This window comes from Oryzias latipes, chromosome 17 (assembly GCF_053564925.1).
Source record: "Oryzias latipes strain Hd-rR chromosome 17, Olatipes_Hd-rR_3.1".
In the NCBI taxonomy this organism is placed as follows: Eukaryota; Metazoa; Chordata; class Actinopteri; order Beloniformes; family Adrianichthyidae; genus Oryzias; species Oryzias latipes.
Window position 1 is genome coordinate 29,126,108 of NC_136253.1, and position 22,013 is coordinate 29,148,120.

At 34.4% G+C, this 22,013-nt stretch overlaps 1 protein-coding gene across 6 annotated transcripts in view; it reads right to left on the reverse strand.

Annotated features, from left to right (window-relative positions):
* tnr (tenascin R (restrictin, janusin)) overlaps window positions 1–22,013 on the reverse strand; it is a 138,914-nt gene that overhangs the window by 74,140 nt on the left and 42,761 nt on the right. The gene's annotated exons all lie outside the window — the stretch shown is intronic.

The window sequence follows — 22,013 nt, forward strand, 5'->3', positions numbered from 1 at the left end:
TCTACACTGCCAGCACCGCTAACACACACTCCCACTTTCTTAGTGGAACTAGCGGTGATTAGCTAAACACTTTCCTTTTTATACACAATATGCACATCCATCTTTGGAAAAGTTCAGATGTTGTTTGTTTTTGTGATGAAACGCAGACACGCTGCTTAGGCCAACTCTAGGATGATGTCATAAAATGGGCAGCACCCACAAGGAGCGAAAGGCGGTACCTCAGAGATCGAGTCGTCTTACTTCCGGGTTGGAAAATAAGCTGGGAAAATAATTTATATTTAAAAACAAATTCATTGTTTAGTGCTCCAAAGGATATGGATATATTTTACTCTGGAAGGTTTAAGAAAAGCACGATATATGCCTTTTAAATGTTTGTTCTCTTTTTACCTAACACTGTTTTATGACCTTCAAATTTTGAGGTTTTTTTTTTAAAATAGAGCAAAACCCTTCTTTAAACAAGGATATGTAACTTTTCTTACAATAAGCCTTCGATGAAAAACCCATCCTTGGACAGATTAAAAAGGATTACAAGTCTTTCTCCTCTTTTTGACAATAACTAAGTTCAAACTATAAAAAATGTAAAAATGAAATTCACACAAAGTAGGCTACTTATCAAAAATAGCATAAAGTAAGTCTCAGATTCACAGTTGTGGACTTTCAGAAACATTCCAAAACCTCCAATCATATTCTTATAAATATTTAATCAGACACCTCAATGTTGAATGCAAAATGCATCCAGACACACTCATCACCACACACAAAGGATGCTTGCTTGACTTAAATTCTTTGTGTGTCCAACTGTGGGAGAAAAACCTTCAGAAGAATAGTTTCTGATTTTCCTAGCAAGTGTGCTTAGAATGCAAATAGTATTACGCTCCTGCCGTTTATTTTCTACGACGGAGTTTTAGGGCCAGTTTACAAATAAAGAGAATTTTAATTATGACTTTTAAGTCGTAGATTTACAAGACAGAAAGTCATAACTGTTAAATTACGAGATTTTAAATCGTAAATTTACAAGAGAAAATCTCATAAATTTACGAGAAAAAAGGTCATAGGTTAACAAGGAAAAAACACCAAAGTTTTCAGTTTATTGGAGCCTAGCTTGAAGATTAAATATGTGAAACCTTTTGTGAAGCTTTATTTCTGGATAGGTTTAAAAAACAAAGATTCTGAACCTTTTGGCGACTTAAAATCAGATTATTTTCAGTGGAGCCGGCTTTCCGGGGTTCTGTGTCAGTAAAGCAGAGTTTCATGTGTAAAATAAGGAGCTCAGAGACACGTTTGGGTGTAAAGGGCCGCTACAGTCTTTATTTTCCTTTTCATTCACACACCCTGAAGTTCATTTGTCACCTTACGTCATGAACCTGTCATTTTCTTGTAAATCTACAACTTAGAATCTCGTAATTTTACTATTTATTTATTTTTGGTGGCCCTAAAACTCCGTTGTAATTTTCTGGCAAGCACCAGTAAAGAATCCCTTTGCTGGAGGAAATAAAATTAAAAACTAGACATATGAATAAAAATGAAAGACATTAGAGAAAGGAAGATTATATAAAACCAATTGTGTGTGTTTTAAAATATACCAAACAACTGACAAAAAGTTTGAATAACGTTTATGAGAATACAAAAAAAAAAGAATAGGCATTAACTTGTGAAGTCATCGAGAGTTAATGGTGAAAAAATACAGTTTTTAAGAAAAAAGAAAACAAAGCCAGAATGACAAGATTGGCAAGTTTAATAAATGTTGAACCATTTGTATAAAATAAGAAAGGTATTTCCTCCACACAATTTTTTATGCTCCAACTCAATGGTTTCAAGCTTTATTAATTCTTATGTTAGAGTTGCAAACTATGCAAAGTTTGGTGCATCAGTAATCTGAGCATGTTTAGATTCAAAGTTAGAAAAGAGATGAAACTCTGCATAAACATGAGTGCACACGCAGATGAACAAACATCCACATGGATTATGTGATCTGCACAAATATTTGAGTGAAGGAGAAATGTCCATCACCTCTCAGGTTATATTGGAAAAATACTGTTTAAATACTAATTTATAACAAGTAATTTAACTGTTTGCACCATTTTCAGTATATAATTACAATCTCAAATAAATTAGATGAAAATACTTGAGGAATATTGAATTGCAATGCAAGGAACCAAAGGTAATTTACCTGGTCTTGTCCAAACCCTCAACACAAAGCCACCTACATAAATCATATTGGCTTATTGAATTTGGAAAGTATGAAATATCTCAGATGATAGATAGTTGGTATTTGAGTGGGATGGCACACAGCCATTAGTAAATTCTTGGGTGTGTGTGTGCGTAGTCTCTGTCAGATAAGAGAGAGTGAGTGAGAAACAGGTTGAAAGACATCCTGTGCTCATCTTTCTTTCTCTCAAGCGCACTTCACTATCAAAACGCACACACGCCGCTGCACTACACAGCGTGAATCAGGCTCAGCTCTACCACAGATGTATTTATCTTTTTATGCTTAACCAAACCCATTTCTGATGTGTTGATGCAGCAGATCGATTTCTTCTTCTATATTCATCACCTCTAACATCAAAAACCGCCCACTGCCCTTTCCCTTCTTTTTACAAATGAAAAACTAATTTTAGACTGTGCCTTTCTTTGAAGCTAGGATAGGCTCCAGCAACCCGTGATCCTTACCAGGAACAAGCGGATTTAGAAAATGGATGGATGGATGGATGGATGGATGGGTGGATGGGTGGGTGGGTGGGTGGGTGGGTGGGTGGATGGATGGATGGATGGATGGATGGAAGGATTGATGGATGGATGGATGGATGGATGGATGGATGGATGGATGGATGGATGGATGGATGGGTGGGTGGGTGGGTGGATGGATGGATGGATGGATGGATGGATGGATGGATGGGTGGGTGGGTGGGTGGGTGGATGGATGGATGGATGGATGGATGGATGGATGGATGGATGGATGGATGGATGGCCTATTTGGAAAAACACAAACAGTGTTAAATGCATTAGAAAGCAAATCTCCTTAAGGACCTACAATAGCATTTGGACAGAAAGAAGCTTTTAGTTATGTTACATTTGAGAGCACAAAGTGATAAGAAAAAGAAATAAAACAACAACAAAAAACAGATAAAGAACCAAAGAGCTGTCTTAGTAGTTAATGTTTGTATTTAAAAGCTTGTCATTAATAAAAACAGATATTACATTTAGATTTAACTCCACTAAAGAAACCCTAATTAAAATTCAGTCTAAATGGTGTACTAGACATTACAATGTAAAGCATTTAAGAAATTAAAACATCATATGGGGAACAACTGTTCTATACATTTCTGACTGATTTACATAACCAGAGATAGTTCAAATTGATAACCCAGAAAATTGTAGTTTCATGTTACAAAATTTGAAACAGTTTTCTTTGTGGTCTATATAATTGTATTTTGTAAATGAATTCCAGAATATAAGAAAGACCAAAGGGCTGAAATGCAGGCTAATTAATAAAGTTGCTTTCAAAGGGTATAAGTACGTTTTTCTTTTGTTTTTTTTGTATTTTCAACTTTCCTTTCATGAAGGAACTAAACTTTTAATTGAATTTGATTGGTATCTCTCTGTTTCATATTATTTTTCATTTAAAAAATGAGTTTGCCTTACATCCAAACTTAGGGCTGTTTTTTAATCTCTTCTTTCTGCTCAAAAGTGCTTTAATATCCCAGACTTGCAGGCAAAGGGCAATACATTTTTATTTGACCACATAACACAAACTAAGATGTAGCAGCTTTTTGTGGAGATATGAAACATCAGATAAGAAATGGCAGTGATCGGATGCAGCCACATTGTCAAATAAAAGGTTTTCTCTTACTTTATTATCTCTGGAGAGACAATAACAAGCTTAAACTTGAACATTTCTTGCCTAAAAAAGAAGCTATAAATGTGCAAAATTAACTGCTGCTTCATTCATTAAGACATTTAAACCAAACAGAAGGCACTCACAAGCAATAGCCAAATGTGTTTTGCAATTGGAGTTTCTCTTGTCAATGTTGCTGCTCAGCAATTCCTTTCTTCATTTTGTGATGATTTTTATGTAGCTCATTGTACCATTTTTATGCTGGTTTTAGAATTTCTTCTTGACATTTTCTACATCTAATTAATGCATTCTGTCACTCTCAGTAAGCGTAGTGAGCAATATTGTAATTGAATGTCAAATGATAAAATATTACTTCACAGACTGTCATTATGTACAGTGTCATTCAAAACGGAAAGTCCAGGGTTGCCCTATAAATGAGAAACAAGGGGGGAAAAAAGGCATAAAGGCATTCCTCCCTTTCCCTGGTGCTGAAGAAATGTGGCTTTGCAACAGGTTGGACTTTTGAAGACAACAGTCCAGAAAAAAAACGTTTTTTTCTGAGGTAACAATAATTTAAAAAAGAAAAGCAAATAATGGATTGGATGTACTACCTTTGAATCTAAGTCAGCGATTAAAACACAGATATTACATACAATCTGTGGTTGCAAAAGTCTGATTTTTGTATTCTTTCTCCACTATTTTTTTAAAAGCAACACAAAGGATTTACTTTTTTAAAATTCTCTTAAAAATCTAACCTGTGTAAAAGACCTGCTGCCTGCTTTAGAGGAAGCTCAAGCTAGACAGAGCTGAGGTTTGACACAGATGCTGTTCAGAGGGCATAACAAGTTCAATACCTGCTGCATTGTGTGTGGTGGTGATTGTTTGAGCCTGTAGTGCTTTGATGGCAAATGTATTAACAACACAAGAGGTGAGAAATAAGCAACCTTAAAACAAGATTTAATTTTTTTTATTTAGAAATAAGGTACATGCTTAAAGAAGTCCTATATGGTCTAATTAGGTTTATCGTCACATTCCAATCATCTTTTTTATTTATTTCCCAGTGATCTTTTAATTCTGATTATGGCATTTATAGCCAAAATCAATAGACCTGTGTCCATTTCTAGGACATAGTTTCTGCAGAACGACAGGAGTTCCTTAGAAATTCACGTCTGGGTTGTGAGCAGAACTGTTGGTGTGGATTAAGCCAACTTTTCCCTTCATGCCTTTGTTCACACGCTCTCCCAATAGCTTACAGGCCCTCACACCCCCTACCTAACATTGCCGGTACAACAAAAAAAAACAATATTGAAACTATACAGCTGTACACTTCTGAGCCAGATGTCAGCTTAGATGAGGTAAATGAAAACGCACATGGATCTAGTCGTCTACAAGTGGATGCATTGTGCAGAGCAGGGAGGTTGTGCCCCGCCCACTGTAGCACCCATGTGACTCCTTTAGGCTTTTTCCAACTGCATTTTTTTCATCAGCAAATGATTAACAATGACAAAAAAAAAATACTTAGAAATGTAATCTTAAGCCTAAATTATGTCCTCCATCATGACAAAAATGCCACAAGAATATGATAGAAACACAATTTTCATCTGAGTGTGTCTTTAACAAACACCAATTCTTCAATTGCCTCTAAAATGTCCTCAGTCATTACTCAGTTTATCTTTTCCTAGCACCTTTCCTTGAGGTGAACACTGGCATGCTCTCTCATCATTTAAAGACAGCCCAATACTTGTAAGGGGAGCACACAGAGGTTAGCACTGCAGGTTTGACTTCCGATATTCAGGGATAACCGGCATAGTGAAGGGAGCGTGAGAGAGAGGAATGGAGCAGCTCTCAATCTCTTTCTATTGAATCTCACTACAGTGGGAACTTTATCATTGATGTAGTTCTCTTGGGATACAAGCCTCTGCATTTCTGTGCACTTTAAGAAAAATACTCTTTTTAAACTTCCAGACAATGGATTCAATTCAATAAAAACTTTACAGAAAAAGTCAAAATCATACTATATATTCCAATGTTAATTGTATTCATTTGACATTAATGCTTAAGGAGAATGGCAGAAGGTGAACAATATAGCAATAATGCTGGCAAAGTAGTGTACTATAGGATCTAAGATGCAAAAATAAATAAATTAAAAAATGTAAGGAATTGCTAGAAAAAAAGACTAAAAATACTGATGTTAGAGTCTTAACTTTTCTTAAACCCAGTCTTCAATCAAACCAGGATGAGCCTTGAATAAATAATATTCAATAAGGGAACATAAAAAAAAAACCAATTATGCACGAGAGAAACACTTTTTTTCAGATTTTACCAGTGTTTTTGCCTGAATACACCCTGAATGTTAAGTAGTTACAAATCCATCAAGTCATTGAAACTGAATATAGAAATTTGCATATTATATAATTACAAAAACACAGTGCTTACGATAATATAATACATTTATTCTCCCTTGGTGGGAACATTTCCATCACTACAACGGTTCTTTTGCTCTCAGGAGGGGTATAATTTTTTCTGAAACGAATTAAGCATTTGAATTGGTGGTTGTTGTTTCTGTATAGATGCTGTGTAGCAAAGCAGGAGCTTTTAAAAACCTGTTGGAAATATTATAGAGCACAGCTGTGCCAAGTTTCTACATATGATTTCAAATCTGTAACAACAAGTTAAATACAAGCACGGTAACTCAAATCCTGCTGTTCTTTGATCAGATTATATTAATCTTGAAAGCCGTGAAAAATAAAGTATCGTGCTACTAATCTTCAGTGCCTAATGATGCCTGCCTAAACGTAAGGTACCTGGATCACTGGTTTCTCTATCTTCCCTAGATTTTCTTCACTTTTGGTTTAAAACACACTTGACAAGTTTCCATGCATGTACCCCATTCATTCAGCAACCAACTGAGACAGGAAAGATGCACAAATGCACATTAACGTGGAAATAGCATTTACTTTTTGGATTAAGATGGTTTCTCTAAATAAAAACATTTACCGTACTTTGCTCTACTTAGCCATCCGAAAATATGACAAGAGGTACAGTTGAAGCATAAAAAATAAACAAAACAAAATTAATCTCATAAAATCAAGGTTTTTATCAAGGAAGAAAGATTATGATTGAGTCTTTCTCTGTCTAAAAAAAAACATGTTTCTAACTGAAAAGCATTAATTAAACATTATTGCTTTTAAGTAGCATAACATGAGGCTTCAGGTCTCAACTATGTTTTCTTTGTTCGTTTCTTTTATAAGATATAACAGTGGCATTTCTATTTAACGATTTTGCATTTTATATTAATATATGCGGTTCGTCTACACAGTAAAAATCATTGTTAAGGAGGCACAAAAATGAGAATTGAGATCTGTTTGTTTATGATTTCATTTGGAGTGTGTAATGTGTAAAACCTAGATACACGTATTTTACACAAGTTAGTGAAACAGAAAGAAAGGATCTATTAAATTGCTAAATTATAAAATGACAAGAAAGAAAAATAAACAATAGTTGGAGTAACAATTCTTGTTAAAACCACTGAAACAGAAAATAACAAGAAGATAACAAATGTGAAGCAGATTACAAATTACTGAGGCGGTGTGATGCTTTTATCACTAAAGTAACAAGGCGGTAAAAATCACAAAAATACAGAAATTATTGTTAATAGCTTTTGCTCACATCTGTTCAATCAAACTTTACAAAAGAAGATCCTGCAAGGATTCTTCATTGTTTTGTCATTTTATTCACAGCTTTATCTAGTGACAATAGCAAATCCTGAAAGTTTCTGAAAGTTGTACGAAAAAGAGAAAAACATGTTTGTAAATGTTGGAGAGTTGCATTTGAACTACAAACTTTTCCTTTTGAAGGATAAACTTCCTAAAAATCTCAGGAAATGTCTCCTTGCTTATAAATAAAGCTGCATTTGAAAAGTCAGAATAGGCTTTGAAAAAAGTGTTTCTATTACTTTGCTTATTCAAGCTAAACCAGAGAATCAACTTTGCATGTTTCATTGAATCTGGAGGCCTTCTTGGACATTTAGCAATCATCTGCATGAATACAGATTCATACATTCAGCCTGTAAACCATAACAGATTTTCATAAACAGCATTGTCAGGCAAGACTGTGCTCGCTTGTGCTCCGTTATTATCACTTTGAATACAAAACCTTTTAACACATTGTAACAAGTATTTCTTATTTGGAAGGAATTTTAAACCATCTAAGTATTTTAATTTGCAATTTCCTTCATAATATGTTTATGTCGATAAATCTTTTCCATAAAAAAAATACCTTAACTTAAATTATTCAAACCATTCATTCTTCTTAAAAATGTTGCTTAAAGTTTCTTTTTTTCTAAATTATTATTATTAATATTATTAATTTAATTTTTAACATGAAACAAATGTTACGTTTTTTCTGAGCTATTTTGATGTGTTCTTATGTATCAAATCTCTTTGCTATGGCCAAATAACTATTCAATCTTAAAATTGTGTGCACAGACAAATGACAAGACAACCACAAGTACACAATGTGATCCAATATAATTTCCTGCTTTGTCTCAATTATTTTTATTAATTACTTTTCGTTGCATCTACAGTGATCATCAATGTTATTCATTAGTTCTTGACTATGTGTTTAAATTGCTGTCAAGTTGCTGATAGTATTTTATCTAGGGCAGAAACAACTATTTTGGGGGGAAAAATAAGACCAATAACAAAAAAATAATATATTCAAGGTAGCATGGCAGGAGTTGCAAAAGAACACTGCAACCCAGAATATAATTCATCATCTAAACATGCAGAAAAATACAAGTTCATCAAATTTGGGGTCAATATGTCCTATATCGTCTCTGAAATTGATGCAGTTCTTTTTTTTTTTTTCTGGGAGGGTGACGATAGATCTGGTCAACATTTGAAATAATTAACTTACCAGTCGGAAATAAACATCTTTTTGAGCTAATCAGTGAGGTAAAAAAAATGTACACTTGTTCCATTCAGTACAATGGATGCGTTGGCAACTATACCGGGATAAATGGCTCTTTCTTACTCAAATCACTACGGTAACGCAGAATAATTTGCCAAGCAGCCCCTGTTGAGGGAATTGGGGCCTGGATGTTTCCCTTGACCACTCTTTATATTGTCTGCAACCTGCAGTGAGAATGTGCAATGTACATTAGCAAGCTGTGATCATCAGGCTAAATTTTCACTTACTGTACAAACCTACTGCAAGCAATTTACTATGTTCTTTTTTTTTCTTAGTCAGGATCCAGTCTTATATTGATTTAACATTTATTAACTCTTCCTCTGGATTCAATTCAGTGCCATTTTACAAAAGCAGAAATAACCCTCAGGTCAGAAAAAACTAAAAAGTTTCTCAATGCAGGTAATCAAGGCTGATGTACATCAAGGGCTGCCTTTAAGAGACTGAAAAACACATGTTCTGCTTTAAATATATATACGGATCTGGTATCAGGTGGAAGCTTGATATAAAAGCATCACATAAGAGTATATATTTTTTTCTCTTTTAATAAATATACATACATGCAGAGTTGAATTATTTTAACCATAAGTGACTGAGAAGTTAAGCCCCTAAGCATACAGCAAAATAAACTACAAAAAAGGAAAAGAGAATTACCCAACATGGGTTAAATGGCTGGATAGCTCAGTTGATAAGGTGAAGGACTGACATGCAAGAAACCAGGGTTTGATTCCCGGGGGGAATGAACAAGCAGTCGAAACCACCCAATGAGGGGTCTTTGGGCAAGAACCTTAATGCTACTGACTCCCAGCATGAATGTGCATGAATGATCCCGGGGATGGTCAGAGGGACCGTAGGTGCGAACTGGCAGCCACGCCTCTACCATCACCAAGTATGAATGAAGAGTGAATGAATAATGGACACATTGTAAGCGCTTTGAGCATCTGGAAAAGTGCATATATATCCAATCCATTATTATCGTTATTATTATTTTAAAAAAAGGCTCCAGTTTAAATACTATTGTCCAGTCCTTGATACATTTTGCATAGAGACGAACAATATCTATAAAAAAATAAAAAAATAAAACACTCTGAGGCTCAGTAAATGGAAGCAGTGTGACTGTGTTGAAACATGCTTCTCTCAACATTTTAACAATGAGAGGGGAGGCAGTTGTCAGCTTCTCACACCCTCTCAAGTGCTTGCAGCTTCAACAACAAAAGCATCACGCAAAGTAGCAAATATAGTGGACTAGTGTCTGTATGTGATTGGGGGGGAGTGATCAACAATAATAAAATTCACAGTAAAGTTTTGAAAAAAAACACAGTTTTGGTTATTTTTTGTTTCTTTTTTAATTGTAAATCTAAATCTAATAATTTAGTTTTATCCCAAAACTGATATTCTAATGATAATCTACTGTGTCCGGTGCTTCATGATTTACCCTTACTGCTTAAATACTGCATTCATTCGTTTAAGCTGCAGTTGTATTAATTACATTTTACTTAATAAACTGGAGGCAAAAACTCTGAATATTTAGTCCAAAACATTTTATCAGACAGGAGATAAACTGCAAAGTGAGACAGTAAATAAAACAACAAACCAGAGTTTCCTCTGAATTAAAACTGTGAATGGTTTAAACTAGATAATGAGAGCCTCTTAACACTTAAGCAGTAAAGCAAGTAATTGCTTTTTCATGGACTCAGAGTTTGAATTTGCATCACGTGGTGAGACTAACAAAATCCAATCACACGGATAGCAATTAAACTCTTCAGTGAACTTCTGACATGGTTCAGTTCCAAGGTAATCACATAACTTCCTGTGATCCTTACATAATTTCCTTCAGGATGAGACTCATGTCTTCAGAATGTCAAATAGCCTTTTTTTGTCATACATTTACCGTTGGCAACTTGTTGGTCAGCAATTTTTAAGGGAGTTTGTAAATAACTAAGATTAATGACATAAAGCTTTTAAACAGATGAAATGCTTCCTGGAAAGCCTATGAAAAAGTTGGTCACTATTAGCAAACTCATGTACTTTATTTAATGCTTAAATCTTTTTTAACCAAGTTAGAATTTGAATTTAAAATCCTGCCCTTTTAAAGCCTGGTTTCATTTTATTTTACTTTTTTCAAAAAGCTGCGGTGAGCCACAGGGAGTCATACTATAAGGGTTGGATCTTGGAGAGATGTCTCTTTATCCTGTCAGGAAGGTAATGCAACTGACATCTGCCTTTACTTTCTAGTGGCCTCAAATTGTTTTTTTTAAAAAGGACATTTCTATTCATTTCTTTTTTCTTTTCTTTTGGACATTTATATTGAAACTTTTAAGGACCTATTCTGATGAAAATCGTGTTTCTGACATGTTTTTGTATAATTTTTCTCCTGATGGAGGACATACTGTATAAAAAAAATAAAATAATAAAAAGATTAAAACTACGTTTGATTATTTCTATATCCGAATTGTTGTGAATCGACAGCTTTGAAAAAATGTAATTTCAAAAAGTTTGAAAAAGCTCCCTGCTCTGCTCCATTATACCTCCGCTGTGGCTCGCCATTTTTATTGCTTCAGTAATGTTTTGTCGAGTTTGTGAGGTGCTGAATGCAAGCAGGAGAGAGTGTAAAAAGGGATGATGGAAAATGAAGGCAGGCTCACTTTGTGCCAACAGTCCTGCCCACAACTCAGAGTCAAATTTCTGTCTATCTTTACCTATTTCATATAGAAAACAACACAGTTGTTTTTTTTTTTTTTTTTTTTTGTTGCTTAAAAGTAGCAAAATGAAAATTAAAAGACGAGTAGGAAAGGTTTGAAAATAGATCAAAAGAAAATTGGAGTGGGAAAGTTTGTTTTGTTCTTATGGCTCCAATTATGTCTGGGATCGATCTGTGACATTAGAATTGGACCAAACAAAGGAAGAAGGGAAGCAAAACGTTTGATACCCTGCAGTTTGCACTTTTAATGCCAGTCCACATGCTGATCTACCTAACAGCAAGGGCAGACTGCATAACCAACTGGTCACAGTGAACGGTTGCTTCTAACAAGTTGCTGCTCCTCTCTGACCCGTTTGTGCGCTCTGACGATGTGTGCGCTTGTTTGTGTGTCCATGTGGATTTGAATTTGTCTTTGTGTGTGCTCGTGTGAAAAACTTGTTTCCAACTTGAAAATGAAATCCGCTGCAGAAATTTTTTCCCCTTTCCCAGCAAACCCTTCCTTTTATTACTTCACCTGCACTTACTTGAGCCAGGGGGTGTGCTCCTATATGCTGCAACTCTCAGACAAGCATCAGCAGCATCTATCTTGTGGACAGAAGTGCTGAGTGGCTATTATTTATCAGCAGACCACATAAAAACCATGGCAATTAAAAGCTATTGAGCCATTCGAGTTTGACTTCTTAAGAAGAAAAGAGGAAGTGAAAGGTAAGAGAAGAAAAGCATAGATGAAATTTGGACTGAAAGGAAGATAAACAGACCTGAACCATTTCTTTTCAACAGAGAAAAAAGACCTTTTGTACAAGTGATTTCGGAAGAAGATAAAGGAATTAAAAAGAAGCTGTAAAAGTGAAAAATGAGTCCTAATTGCCACTAAATGTGGTTCTAAAAAGCAGGATAATCTTTCAGGTTTTCGTATTAAATGTCCCATCAAATTATACTTTTAGATAGTTTCTTAAAACTTCAAGGAAAAAAAATCTTATCATCTCTTTGTGGAATTATATTCTTAATACAATAGGTTTACAATAAAGCCTGTTTGTTTTAATATTGCTTTCCTACACTCTAGGTGACAAGTAAGTAGTAAGTAAGTAAGTAAGTAATCTTTATTTATATAGCACTTCTCACAGAGAGCGACTCACAAAGTGACAAGAAGTATCAATACATAATATTGGCTTCAAAAAAGGCAGATTGAATGTCAGCCCACAAACCCAGAAGTGGCTACATGATTAAAATCCTCAACTTTATATGTCCTGTTTAGGGAGATGCATATGGCACCACCTACAGCAGTAAAGAAAGAAGAGGGAGTTCTAGATATAGACAGTAAAAGCACAGAAAAATATTCACTGGACTAACAACCTCTGATGTCAGCCGTATGATTCTGAGCAGCGGAAATGAAGACCAAACTGCAACAGTCAACTGAATTCCATTCTCCTCCCTTTAATAATGGTCAGAAAAGGGCAGATTGGGTGGGACAAAGGGAAGTCAGAGCCTTTTTGAGTCGACCCATTTGCAACTTAAAAATAGACAACATCCCAATTAATGCACAGATTTGAGCTCTAATAAAATCCATTGTTTTTTGTTTTGTTTTTTTTACATAAGATTCAATAGGGAATTAAATGTTTCTGCCACCAACTTCCAGTGGTCTTTTCATATGTTCAGGTTTGAGTTCAATTATGGGATGAAAAGTGATGGATGAGTAAACTGCTATTTTCAAAGACTGCTCATCAAAAGTGCTTCAAAGAGAAAATCCTATGATGGTTTCTTGAATGAAAATGCAGACAAAAAAATCTGAAAAAGCCACATGCAGAAAACGAATTAAGTTTACAACTGGTTGTCTTATTACTTGAAGTAAGCGGACCTCCTACTAGGTATGCTTTGGAGGTTTACCTGAAGTTGACTTTGTGAACTTCTGATGTCTTTTGACGCATTTCTCTTTCTCTAACAAAGCTTCTTTAAGTCTTTTTTCCACTCTGACACTTTGCCTTTCAGTTACTCTCTTTCCTTGTTGTTGAGAGTCTGCCTGTCTTTGTCACTTTCTCTTTGCTGACCAGACAGATATAGTGCAGCGTATTCAAGTGGAAATAAAGGACAGAGTCCTGCATTATTCAAACTCTTCAAAGACAAGCATGCTGGGAACAATGACAAGCAGATTTCCAATTAAAATGGACTATATCCAGAACCAACAAAACCAGGGACCACAGTAATACACTTCCGAAAGGAGTCCAAATGAGAACATGAAGCAAAAGGTGGACAAATTATCATTTTTGTCAGTAAGTCAATCATTTTAATTCTCAGTCATTTAACTTTTTCTCAGTGAGTATCAATACAAAGACAGAGGGATTTGAGCTCACTGAAAGACAAACAACTGACACCTTTGTGCTTTCTATACCCAGTACAGAATATGTTTGTGGGCCAGGAAGAAAAACAAAACCTACAAGACTAGTTTGGTAGCAAGCTACAAACCAGCAGAGATTTAAAAATAAAACACTAAACACGTGAAAGTTAGAAATTGGTGCAACAACTTTAAAATCTTTCCGGTCTTAACAAAACAAACAAAACAAAAAAAGAACAATGAAAACAGTCACTTTGCTTTTAACCACAACTGGAATAGTTCCATGTAAATAAAAAATTCCTTTTATGAAATAATAAAGTATTGAGGGTAGTTTAAAAAAATGTTTAGAATTATTTAAGCACTCTTTATATTACCTTCTAAATTGATCTTTTTAACCATGGGAAGGAAAGATTTGAAACAAAAACTCTGTAGTAGCTTATAACAATCTAGTTGTGCAAGTAAGCACGCTAATTCGGCAGATCAATTTTTCTTGATCGGACTTCCTGGGCAAAAGAAAACAGTTTTTATCTTAGTCAGCTCTTCAAACTCCACTTTTACTTAAATTACAAAGGACATAAAAAGAAATTATGAGTAGTTGCAAAGGCATACAAACTGACACAGATGTGACTTTATATGAAAAGACAGGCTATTGACAAGTGTAGACACACAGCTGCCATTTGCCCCCTATGGTATTTAGCAACAAACATTAGAGGACGACTAAAAAATCAATGAGCATTTGCAACAGTCAATAGTTGGGTTCCTATGAGAAGCTATTAAAAAGGCATGCATGCAGAGGCACCTCCTTCCGTCTCACTGCAGGGTCAAACCACAGTCTAAGATCTACAGTTATTGTTGTTAAAATTTTAAACATGGTTTTGAGTTCAAGAAAAGCTACATAAATCCTTTCTTTGAGAAGACATCATTTCAACCAATAACTAGTTCTACAATGGAGGAGAAAAATCTGGAGCAAAAAGTTGTCACTGGAAATTTACTTGAGATTGGATCTTTGGTTTCATATTAGTATAAATGGGGAATTTCTCCAAGATATAAAAATAAAAGAAATGTGTTGCTTAATATACCAGTACTATGGATAAGGTAAGCTTTACCTCATTACTAGTCACACACTAACTTTTGACTGAGGCACAAAAAGTGCCTTAGTGCTCAGCCATTTCCAGAGCATGAAGTTTCTGTCCAGCATTAAAGACCAGCATCTCAGTCTTGCTAGACTGGTTCTTACTGAAAGCTGTTGAGCTTCCAAGCAAGTGCTTTTTTGTTCTAAAAAAAAGACTTGCTTTATAGCCTTCTGGAGTTTAGCAGTGACTAAAAGTAAACTAGTCAAAAAGTTGTCAATATACAAACAGCAGATTAAACTTTTAAATGCATCTCTCCTAAAATTACCTAAACATGGCATCTGAAACATTCCTACAAGGGTTTGACAAAGATCACTAAATTATGGTTACAGTTCTCTCTTTATCTTTTTGCACGTTGAATTGTCTCCTCACACCTTTTTAGTCTTCTCAGTTTGAAATAAATTAATTGGTGTTTTTTGTTAGTCAAATTTGATTGTATCATAATATTAAAGGTGAAGCATTTAGATTAAATAGATTGCCTTTAATCTGGTATCGTCCAGCAAAATATTATTTTATGACTAAATCTTTCCAGACCAACCACTTACCTCCATCTGTATTTGGAAGGATTTTAACACGCAGGAATGACATTTTATTGTGGTTTTATCTTATTTTATTTTGTTTTTTATATTTACAACAACAAAGCTGTGGTGTAGAAGGCTTTTAAACAATTTCCAAAGACAGAATTTGTACAGTCAACTGCTTGCAAAATTTAGTGGAAACTAATTTGGAATATTATAAAAAATATGTTCTTGCCAGTTTTACAATGTTGGACAAAAATACTGACAGACCAAAAAAATAAAGACAGACATTCAGTGATACTGGCAAGTCCAGCATTTTTTCACAACCCACCCTGAGCAGGTGGTTCAGCTAAAGCTAACATGAGTAGGAGGACTTCTCCATTAGGAAGATCAAAATAATGAAAGAACATGATCATCCCACTATATATATATATATATATATATATATATATATATATATATATATATATATATATATATATATATATATATATATATATATATATATATATATATATATATATATATATATATATATATTTTAGTGTTACACATAAAAATCTGCCAAATAAAACAAAAAACAATATAAAGGACCAAATAAAATTCTAAAGCAAATGAATGTTATTTAACACAACAAATTAAAATATCGGATTAAAAACAGAATTCACTGTTTTGTGTCACATTATTATTTTTTTCACATGCTTACTAAGTATTAATACAAAGTAGCTGTAGTCCATGCAAGTAAATACTAACACAGATGTTTGTTTCCTTCTAAATACATAAAAGTTTTAATGTAGCACATGTAAGAAGAACTGTAGGACAGATGAACAGTTTGAAATCTATAAGGAAATGTTGACTGAAGTTTCTAACTATAAACATTATCATTTAACTGCCAGCATTTGAAGGTTTAAATAAAATTGATGCAGATGTTAAAATCATAAACAGCAGCCTCCATATCTTCAGACCCTATAAAGACTATGCACACAGTGCACAAAACCGAGAATAATGAATGTTGTAAATTTATTTTTTCGTGACAATGGATGACTAAAAAATACTACGGCTAAAAGCAAGTGTAACACATAAAGACATTATCTTATTGTCTTGAAACAACTTACAATTGTTGCTACATTGAGGTGTCTCAATAAATGATACCCCACAATTTAAGAGCTGACAGAGGCAGAACATTTTACATTACTGGAAATGAGAAATGGAAAACGGCTCCACATAACTCAATTATGGAGGAGGAAGCACAGAATTCACTGGAAAAAACAGAAGATGACATGCAAAAATATGTATAGTGTTTAGTTTACAGCGGGCTTGATTCATTGCAAGCTACACTGCACATATGGTACATGCTTTTTCCTTTGAACAAGTCTAAACTGGTATTTATACAGCTTATTACAAAAGCATATTGATAAATATATGGAACACATAGGACAAGGAAGTTTACACGAACCATAACAATGAATCATGATTCTAAATATTGTTTTTTATGGCAGTTGTATTTTATAAAATTCTACTTTTTTAGTACAGCAGAATTGCTGTACTGAAAAAAAACCAAAACGAATCTTAAATACCATTAAATCATTTAACTCACTGAGTGATGAACAACTATTTGAGCACGAGCTTTCACTTCGTCACCTCAGGATATCTGACAGATCGGGGGGGGGGGGTATATAATAGGAAAAGGTGATGGGGAGAAAGGGTGGGAAGTGAGAAAATCTAAACAAATCCCCAAATACAAAGAACAAACCCGACGGGTGGGTCTTCACACCATCCTAATACCTATGACGTTTGAGAATCAAAAGGCAAAGGGAAAAGCTTGTACATACATGTTGAGCTTTAAAAAACTGTTCTTGTTTGGCTGCTCTTCAGCATTCACATTTGGCTCTGAAAGCAAGCAGCAGATGCTTTGAGTGCCACACATTACAAGTGTAAACTCAGTGTTTGATCGCTGCCAATATTGCTGCAAAGCACTGTCCTGCTTTCATCTAAATGTGTCTGCACTGAGCTCAATTTAAAAGCTAAGACTTCTAAATTACACTTCACTTAGACACAATAATCATCTTCTTGCTGAAATGGCAATCTGCACTGACGTGCTCAGTGAGCTTGAGAACCACTTGTAATACATGCCCAAAAAGGGGTGTCCTGTGGAGGGTCGTTTATTTAACTAAGCTTTAAAAATAAAAGAGATTGGTGATAGAAGAATTGAATTAAATAAGAAAATGGTGCTTTGGAGTCTTAAAAAACAATATAAGGTAAAAAAGTAAAACATTCAAGTTAAATAAATGCAAATAAGCTTATTTATCAGTATAACTGATCAATAACTGACTTTAACAATAGCATACTAATATTTCCATTCACAGGAGGGAGTAGTAATGCTTGCACTGTGTAAATTAAGACAACACAACTCATGTAAACATCCAAATTTAAATTAAACTGTTATTCTTACAAAACTGTAAGAAACATTTGTTTCGTCACGACAGCCTTCATTTTTTAGGCAAAACTGGAAAACTTTTAAAAATGCTTCATCCTAAATGACTTATTTCCTCCATTTTCCTTTTCCTTTTACCTTCTTACCAAGAGAGAGCAGTAAAGCTGAAGCGTCACAGGCACTGAAAGTCTTGCAAAAAACTACAATATATTCCTTCCTTCAGCCAAATTTCCTTAGCTATTTGTCCTCATTACAGAGCAGCCAAAGAGTCTTTTCCTTAACTCCCCTGTCCTTCCTCTGGAGGCTTTTTTCCACCTCTGCCTGACATGATTTAGTTTTACAACCACTGCTTTGGTTCTTATCAGACCAGCCCATCAATGCTTTTAACCCAGCTCGGCAAGTAAATCTGCAGCTTTAATTAAAATAGCCCATTTTCTAATGGTTTAAACCTTCACAGCTTCTTGTTCGTGCTAATGTAACGGTTACTGGGACTTTCTAATGCACAGCTGGTTTCCTTTATTAGTAAAACTTTATAATTATTTAAAGAAAACACTGAAACTGTGAGGAAAAAAAACACAAATTTAGCCAAAAAAAACTATTATGCAAAGAATTCAATCTTTTATAAAGTTCTGGTTTAAAATGTTTGATTGTGTCTGAGGACAAATAACTATCTTGTTATCTTTCAAGGTCTTTTTTTTTTTCTTGAGCAAAACTGTGAATATTGAATACAAATCAATGAGCCTCACTCAAGCCTTTCTGCTTCAATATTGTTCAGGGACTAACTTTAGTGCCATTGATTAGCTGGTTTTTGCCTCACATCTGCCTTGGGCTTATGGTGAATGTAGATCTGTTAATTAGAGAAAAGCAGAAGTGAGAAGACCGTGACAAGTGACCAATCCTTTGGATTGCTTTAGCATATAAACTAAAAATCATCGTGTCATAATTTGTTTTTTAACAAATTCCTTTTTGAGGAAAATAAAAATTCAAACCAGTTTCAAAGTCATACGATAGACGATTGTCTATAAAATGCTATTATATTCTAAATTTGATGGAGTCATAATTTGTTTTAAAGTGTGCAGTTATCAAACCATATAACAAACTTTGTATTCATGTATCATAATTCTTAAGTGCATTTTATTTATTGAATTAATGTTTGTCAGCAAGCATCTCTTAAATTGTGCAGCAGAGCATTTAGTTTAAACGTCAAACGTATCTTCCGCTGCAGAAAACTAGAAAATGAAGTAAGTCTGGCATTAAAGCCAAAAACAAGGTAGTAGTAAGTTTTCTTTGGCAGAAAAAGAAACTGACTTTATGATTCATGACCTTTGCATGCCCTTGAATCCATGGCCTCTGGCAAACATCTTTCTACTGATCTATGCAAGCTGTTCTTCTAGTAGGGGTTCCTTCAGGATCTTAGCAGCTGGATCAGGTAGATGAGGCAGGTGTGAGGCTAACACATTTAGCCATTCTAATCCATGAATAGACTGTATATTTTTAATACAAGTATATAACGGAAGTAAGAGGATCAGTGGCTGAAATGATTCACATCAAACTTGAATCCAGTGGGTTCTTCAAAATCTCTTGCACAAAAGTACAATGATGAAACAACTACATTGCATGCATACACATTGGGAGACTGTTTTTGACTCATAAATGTTTTTTTGTCTCCAAAGGGGATGACAGACATGAATGATGCAAGAAAAATGCATGTACTGATTAAAGGAAAGTTGAATGAGTACATATAAGATGACTTAGAGATGCTAAATGACTAGGGAAAAATAAACATTAAGAAACAAAGGTTACTTTTAGAAATAAGAAATAAATAAACTTTTCAAAATAATGCTTTTCCATAATACTACAACACTGTGTAGAAATAGCCAATAAACTTTTAAAAAATTCAATTACTATGCTTTAAAATGTCTTTTCTACCATAAAATGACACGAAAAAGGTGCTTTTGTGCTACTTAGAGATAGAAGGTGCCAAAGAAAGAAAATTCCCTTTTTTTTGTCTTTTCTTTCATTCTCTTCCTTGTGTCCTCACCACTGAGGGGTAGTCTGTTTCCTAAGCTGCAGAAAATATATGGCTACTTGTCTGCGCCTGGCTCCCATTACCACAGCATGATAGGAAGAACTACTGTCGACTTCTTAGGCCAATAAACATGTTTTATAACTCCCTTTGACTGTGTTTTGTCAAGAGTCAGCTGGCCACCAAATAATAGTTTTGGTGCATGGCACAGAACAAAAACTTCACTCTTTATAACACACACAATCTGTGTTGTTGACAGTTTTGCTATAAAAGGCTTTCTATCAAGAATCAGAAGTAGCTTTGCAAAGAAAATTAAAAAAAACAAAAATTAGAAAATCAAAACAGTCAACATGGTAGAATTCTAAGTTCATTTTTTAAAACTGTTCTTATGAGTTTATAATTCACAGACATTTCAAAACAATATATAACTATTGAAAAAAATAGGGTTTAAAAATGTGTTTTCCATGTCAAAGTCAAAAGGTTTTTGTTGTTTTCCCTTCCAACTTTGACCCTAGTAAAGTAAAGGTGAATAAAGTAAAGGTGAATAAAGGTGTCTGTGTCAGTAGTGCGTGTGTAGGGTTGGGGGTCCACACAGCCGCTGAAAAAAACAATTAGAACTGCTTTTACTACAGAGACATTTGTGGAAAAGAATTATTTTTTGACTAGTTTAGGTGGGAAAAACAACAACAATGGATCATGACTTCAGAACCATAGACAGCACCCTTTCTCAAGTACAATGAGTAAGGCAGCAGCCAAAAGCAAAATGTTCCTCTTTTAACCTTTGTCCACTAGAATATCATAAATATTCATAACAGGTGGGCAGGCAAAAATGTCATCTTAGCAAGCATGCAGCGTAGGCACAGACTGAAAGTTCATTAATATCCAACTTAGCTGTGAAAAATGATAAAATATTCATAAAATAGGTTATTAAGCACAGCACAGAGATAAAGCCATTTTGTTTTTAGGCAGTAAAAAAGTCTCTTAGAGTGCGTGTATATGAGAATCTCACTGTCAGGGGGTCTGAAAGACCAAAAAAAAAGGATATAAAGGTGTCATGAGGAAAGATCAATTACTTTTTACCATTTATCATACCAGAAATATGAGACTGCATTCTGACCAATGCACTTTTGATTGTACTTGCTATTTTTTAAATTGGCTGTCTGTCACTATACAATAAAATCAGTGATGTTGGAAAACAGCTCTACAGAGCACTGTAGGGAGGTAGGCAGATCTGGCAACCCATAAAACTGTCAGGGTGACCTTCTCTTACCTTCAGTATTGATGGTTCAATCATATGGAGAATACAGATAGGTACCTCTAGGAATTTCTTAAAATGAGACATAATTCTTGGACATGTCGAAAGGAAGTAGAACAAATCATGTTGTGACTTACTGGCTCACCCACGGAGCAATGCAAGATGAATTTTTAGAATGCTTTCACCACTTTTTTTAAAACAAGGTTTTAGTGGAGAAAGATCATAAAAAGTACTTAAACATTAAGCATCTTTTTTTTTTTTCTGGAAAACATTACAAGTCCAAAAGTTATTTCAGGAAAAAAGGCTTAGTCAACATTCGCTTTGTTCTTCAGAATCCATCTGTCCACAACATGATAATAATGCATCAGTTTTATCTCACCAGCAACACATAAGCAAATAATATTAGATTCTAAGAGAAAACAGGAAAAACGACGCAACGAATGCAATTCCAATTTGCTAATTATACATCATAATTAATAAAGAATAACGTCCTAAAATATTATTAACAATATTATTAACAATTATATTTTAGGGAAAACTTCAAAGAGCAAATAAAACACATTTAACCATTTTTTTTCTAAAAACATAAAACAATATTTTATAAAAACAAATTTACCAGAATTTCAATCTTCACATGTATTTTGTCATTCAGTGTTTTACTTTTTCTTCTAAACACTGAGAAAGCAATTTAAAACCACTCCTGATGGCTCCATTATCAGTCTTCTTTGTTCACCTCTATTCATTGGACCAAGCTTTTCCCACCACTATAAATAGACACCAGTCCATTACTGCATCTGTGGTGCTGAAAGACCCTGTT